Below are 6,000 nucleotides of genomic sequence, written 5' to 3'. Positions count from 1 at the left end.
CAATTGTCAGCTCGCCACATCTGAGCTTCCTCACAGACAAAACTTAAGCAATTAAACAATGTCTGTCTCCAGAATCTCCCTGTCCCCTTCATTATAGCCCTCCACGAGTCCTCTCAACATCCCCGAGAAAGGGGAAAGCGGGTGCATCTTAACTTGACAGCAAGCAGATGTTTGGGGAAGGAACCAGCCCGCCCACAAGGGCCTCCAGAAACACAGCAGAACCTGGCACAGCTGCCCTGGGCACCTGCATCTGTCCGGGGCCGCTCTGCCCACCCTCCACCAAAAAGGAATGTCCCTCCTGCTCCTTGCGTGGCCAAGGGTCCTTGGCATTCCCACTGTTGGAGATTAGAGACTCAGTCCTTTGCATTTCCTAGGAATTACCTTCTTTCAAGATGGAGAAAGTCTGGGGGGAAAGGCTCACTTGTTTATTACCTAAGCCGCTGAGTCACAATGCGGGCTTGGGGCTGTGAGACAGAAGCCGTTTCTGTCCCACCCTAAAGCCCAGGCAGGCTTGCGGTTTCCACTTGCCGCACTTGGTCCCAGAGCTGAGCAGGACCCAAGTCAGAAACATGAATTGGGTCCAATTTCTCCCATCCATGGCCTCTTGTTTACTATAATTTAACCTCCTCCAGACACGGATTTTTGCTTTGAGTGTTCGGCTGGTCTCATTTTCCCCATTTTATGGTCTCCTCCTCTGAAGGTCCTATCTGTCCTTGAGCGATGCCAGTGACAGACTCTTTCCCAATAGCCACAGAGATGTGAGGTGGGAAGGGGAAGAGAGAGGGCGCACCCCGCGGGCCGTAAACGACCGCAGGTTTCTGATCTGGGCGCTCCGCCCTTGGTGCTCCCTGCAGAAAAGCCGGAGACGAGCTCGACCCCGGATTCGCTCGCACCCCACAAACTGACAAGCTTATACCAGACAAGGCACAATCTGGATGCTTTCGACCAGTTATCTTTTCCTTTCCCCCCAGCTTGCAACAGGCTCCGGTCGGCTTGGGATCCTTCAACTCTCCCCTTGCCTTCAGCCCTGATTCTCCGAAAGCCCGGCCTCTCCTCCCAGCCTGGAATCACCCGACCTTTCTTCGAGGGGAATGTCATGTACTTCTCCGGATGGGAAAGGAAGATCTAAGCACTTGCTTCGGACTCCTACTTTCCCTTTATTCTACACCAAGACAGAAACCTGCCTTATCAAAGGATCACACTGAGCAGACACCGGGCTGCTGAAGGAGGGATTCTGGAAAGGCAGGATCTGAATGGAGCCGGCAGGAGATAGCCCTGGATCTGGGGCCCAGGTTAGCTGCTCCCTGCCTGTGACAGTATGGACTGATGGCTTCACGACTCAGTTTCCTGCTCTGTAAATGGAGATCAAAACGGCTTTCTCGTGGGCTTGTTGAAGCCACTGTCCTGGCCCTCTGGCCAACTTAGTATCATTTTCAGCAAGCACCCCCCGTGATTGACGAACTAAACCTTTCTTTGTATATTTACAGATCATGCAGTGTTTCCTAGAAAGACTCAGAACCAAACCCTCTGGGGCAACCTGCCCCCTCCCCCCTTCCCCTACTCTCCCCGCCACCCCAGGCACCAATACACAATCTCCAAGCACTGAGATATAACCAAGAAATATTACAGACCGCAGTACTTCCCTTTTACTGGTTAACTGTCCTGAAGTTCCTTTAAAAAAATCTTCGGGCCAGGCAGAAAGCTTGGACTTGGTTTTTGGACAAGAGTCTGCCTTCTCCCCAGGTGGCTGGTCTCCTGCATAAAAGCTCATGTTCTTTTCCAATCAAAACCCCATCTCTTGAGGCTTTTCGAGCCACAGGTAGGTGAGCTTGGGTTGTTCGGTAACATCGGGGTCGGAATGAAGAGCTATAGCATATGTTAAGCCCGCAGCATGTGAGTACCTGATGTCGCACTGATTAGCTTCCCTCAGTTTCCAACATCCTGCCGGTGAAGGATTTGGAGGAGGTAGTAACATTCTGTCAAGTAACACAACGGCTTCTTGAGCTGTGGTCCACGGCTGCTTGCACTGCAAAGGATCCCAGAGCGATCACACACTTGTCCCCAGTGCTTGGCTGCATGCGATGAGATGCTGTTGTTGTCCGAGCAGGGTCTCAGCAACGAGAACATCAGAGGGACAGCCCGCTGGCCATGAAGTTACCCCCGCACTTACTGGACACTCCAACACGCCAACCTGGAGAAGAGAATGGAATGTGATAATTCATTCATTTATTTAGAAATAAGATAAAAAATAAATACATTGAAAAAAATTTTTAAAGATTCTATTTATTTGACGGAGACACAACGAGAGAGGGAACACAAGCAGGGGAGTGGGAGAGGGAGAAGCAGGCTTCCCGTCGAGCAGGGAGCCAGATGCGGGGCTCGATCCTAGGATCCTGGGATGATGACCTGAGCTGAAGGCAGACGCTTAACGACTGAGCCACCCAGGTGCCCTTGCCATGAGATTTTTTTTAAGTGTCTCGTTCCCACAGCTAGAACAGGCCATCGACTCCCCGTGTTCCCACGGCTACATTCTCATTTCTGTTCTGCTACCTGCCCCAGGAGACAGTGACGGAGAATCCCATGGCACTTCTCTTTTACGGGAGAAGGTACAGGTCACCAAACCTCCCCAGTGCATTCAGCTAACTCCCACCTCCCAGAAAGACATCTCCTCCAGACGCCATCGAAGCAGGACAACAGGCATCCACGGAGGCACTGAATTTGTCAACAGACTCTGCACGGTTCGCTCTCAGGCACTTTTCTCCTGTCACAGACTTGGTCTCATTTGGTCTTCACTGTAACTCCGTGGGGTGTCTGTTTTTCTAACCATTTTACAGAGGAAGCAACTAAGTCTCAACATGGTTGTTAGGGTCACCAGATTTATTAAGTTGGAGAGTTATATAGTGAGATTTATAGTCTTAAAAGATGGCTGCTCTCTGTGTGGAAATGGGTTGGAGAGGCACAAGGGTAGGACCAGAGAGGACAGCTTAGAGGCTCCTGTAGTGTAGTCAAGAGGCTTGGACTAGAGCGATCACCGGAAGCAAAGTCAGAGCAGAGATGAGGTTGACTAGACTTGATATCGACTAAAGATGAGAGAAAGAAGGTGTCAAAGATGACTCTCGGGTTTCTGATGTGAGCAGCTGGAGAGACAGTGGTGGTAACCAGCTACCGAGGTGGCCCCAGTGATCTTGTCTCCTGGCATTCACGCCCTTGTGGAATGCCCTCCTATAATGAATCGTGGCTAACTTGATGACCAATACAATACCGAGAAAGCGCCAGTGTTTGCCTTATGAGACTAAGTCAGGAAAGGTATTACAGCATCCTCCTTTTGGGTCACTGGCTCTGGAGGGAGCCAGCCGCTATGTCACGAGGACACTCAAGCAGCTCTCTAGAACCCTGTGTAGTGGTCCATGTAAGGAGGAACTGAGGTCTCCCACCAACAGACAGCACCAACTTGCAAGCCATAGGAGTGAACCATCCCGGAAGTGGGATCTTCCATCCCCATTCAAGCCCTCAAACAACTGCAGCCCTGGTCAACATCTTGGCTGCAAACTCATGAGACACTTTGAACCAGGAGTCGCCTAGCTGAGCTAATGCCAAATTCCTGACCCACAGAAACTCTGAGATAATAAATACTTCTTATTGTTTAAAGCCACTAGATCGTGCCATAATTTGTTTCACAGCAATAGATAAGTAATTCCACATTAGTACTAGGTTTGGGTTCTTTGAAGGAGGGGTAATGAGTTTGGTTTGGGCATGTTTAGCTTACGATGCCATCCAAAGGAGGCTATTGAGCAAACAATTATACACACATGTCTGAGGCTCAGAAGAGAGCTGGACTGGAGATTTAAATTTGGGAGTCCATAGCATATGGATGGTATTTGAAACCAAGAAAGAGTGTGAAACTGAAGAGAAGAGAGCAAGAGAGGCTTCTGGGAGGAAGCGATAGCTCAGCTGAACGTGGACACAGGACCAGGAGTCAGCCTGGAAAAGGGACTTAGAGTCTGACCTGGGAGAGGGGTGGCAGGGAATTCCAGAACTGTGAGAAGTTAGGGTGTAAATAACTTCTTGTGGACAATGGTATCTATTTGATTTGAGGCCATGTGCATTTCTAAGTATCTCCTGAGTAAATGGTGAAGACCATTCCCTGGTGGGTTAAAGGATGCTGAAACATAAACAAAATATCCACGATCAATAAAAGACACATGTACCGCAAAAGGGTCTGTTTTGCAGATGGATAAATTCGCGTTAGCAGTAACCAAGGAGTTGGTAATATGTTCTGTGCCTCCTCGAGCCCTCTTTCACAAGGCAAATGGCTTGAGCAGTAGCAGTCTACCCAACTGACTCTTTTATGTCTGTGTCCTGGTGGCTATGTTGAGTTTGTGGGATAAATAAAGCTTTGATATTTATATATGGGATGATGTATAAAAAGTGGCACCAAAAATACCGGGAAAGATTTCAGATATGAGTTATGTTACAAGAATCAAATAAGAAGTACAGAGGTGGTAATCAGGAAAAAAAAAAAAAAACCCAACCATGTATAGATATTTACAGGCACTCCCTATTATTAGATTAGCCCAGATGGCGAGGGCTATGAACACAGTCCCTGCGTTCAGCAGAAAGGAGGGATATGTTTTCTTCTCTGGCCACAGACATGTGAGAAAAGATTAACTCAGCTACCTGACTTTTGAAATTTAATGGATGTATTTATGGAAGAATATTAGAGCTGACTGGTCTTGGTTCAAAAATGCTAAATTTCCTGAACCTGGACTATGTTTTCAAAAATTCAAGATGCATTTAGCAAAGCAAGGAAAAATAAATTCAGGCTGCTAGCTTGGCGGCTGGTCTGGATACAGTATTTTGCTCTGTTTACTCTGTCAGGAAGCCAGTTCCATTTGATTAAATTCTGAAATTAGAATGCATGCACTCTGGAAGATACCAAGCAGTTTCATGCTTTCACCCGTATGGAAAATGTGATTAAGGAAATGAACTCAACGGCTGTAGCATCAGAAGAGATCAACGCAAGAGCTGTATTCAACTAGGCTCAATGGGCTAGACCTTTACTTTATTAAAATGGATGGCTTTAGCCTAGAAACTGTGTCCACATCACAGAACTGCCATATTGCTCTGAACTCAGGCCGAGAAAGGAGCCAAGTGGAACCACCATCCAATATTATGGCAGCAATGCCAAATGCAGACCCACTCTCACATCACAGAGCTAAAATTTAGCCAAAAGGAGAGATAATTAAAGAATTTATATGCACAGTCTTCCCACACCAACATACTGGATTATTTTCAAAATCGCCAGTATGTCCTAATTTGGCAGGTTCTACAGAATTCCCCCACGACAATCTTGAAATCCTCTGTGGGGTGGCAATATCTGTTGCTTTGCCTAAAATGAAGTAAACTATGAAAATAACTTACATGTGAAATACTGTCCAATATAACCAGATAACCCAGGCCAACCTTCCCCCCAAAAAACCTGTATATTGTGTTCATTTACCAGTTAATGGAATGAAAGTTAGGATTCTATTGGAAAATACTTAAATTGGCAACTGTGATTGCCAACTCTTCACTTTGGCCATAGAGGCTTTGTGAGTCAGTTGAAAAAACTGAAATGGAATGAACGTATTATCCGTGCACCTGTGAAGCACAGGGAATGTGAAGGGAATGTGACCTAAGAGATGTTGAGCCAGAGGACTGTCTACATAAGACTTTCTAGAGTAGTAGTATGTTGATATGGACACCGTGTTCCAGGATCTAATCTTCAGGCTTTACATGCCAAGGAGTTTTTTGTAGGGGCTCCCAATGTAATCAGATTCTCTGGGGTGCTTTTCATTGCTAACCAAACTCACAAGAAGCTACACATAAAGCCGAATGCCAACAATCATTGGGCTTCTAACGCTCTGGTGAGCCGATGGTGTACTCTTTCCCTGGTGACAAGCTAGATAGACGTTTGCTTGGTCAGCTTGGAGCCAGAGCCAGGAGGGCTGATGGACCAAG

Source organism: Martes martes, assembly GCF_963455335.1.
Source record: "Martes martes genome assembly, chromosome: 10".
Lineage (NCBI taxonomy): Eukaryota > Metazoa > Chordata > Mammalia > Carnivora > Mustelidae > Martes > Martes martes.
This window is presented reverse-complemented; position numbering follows the sequence as displayed.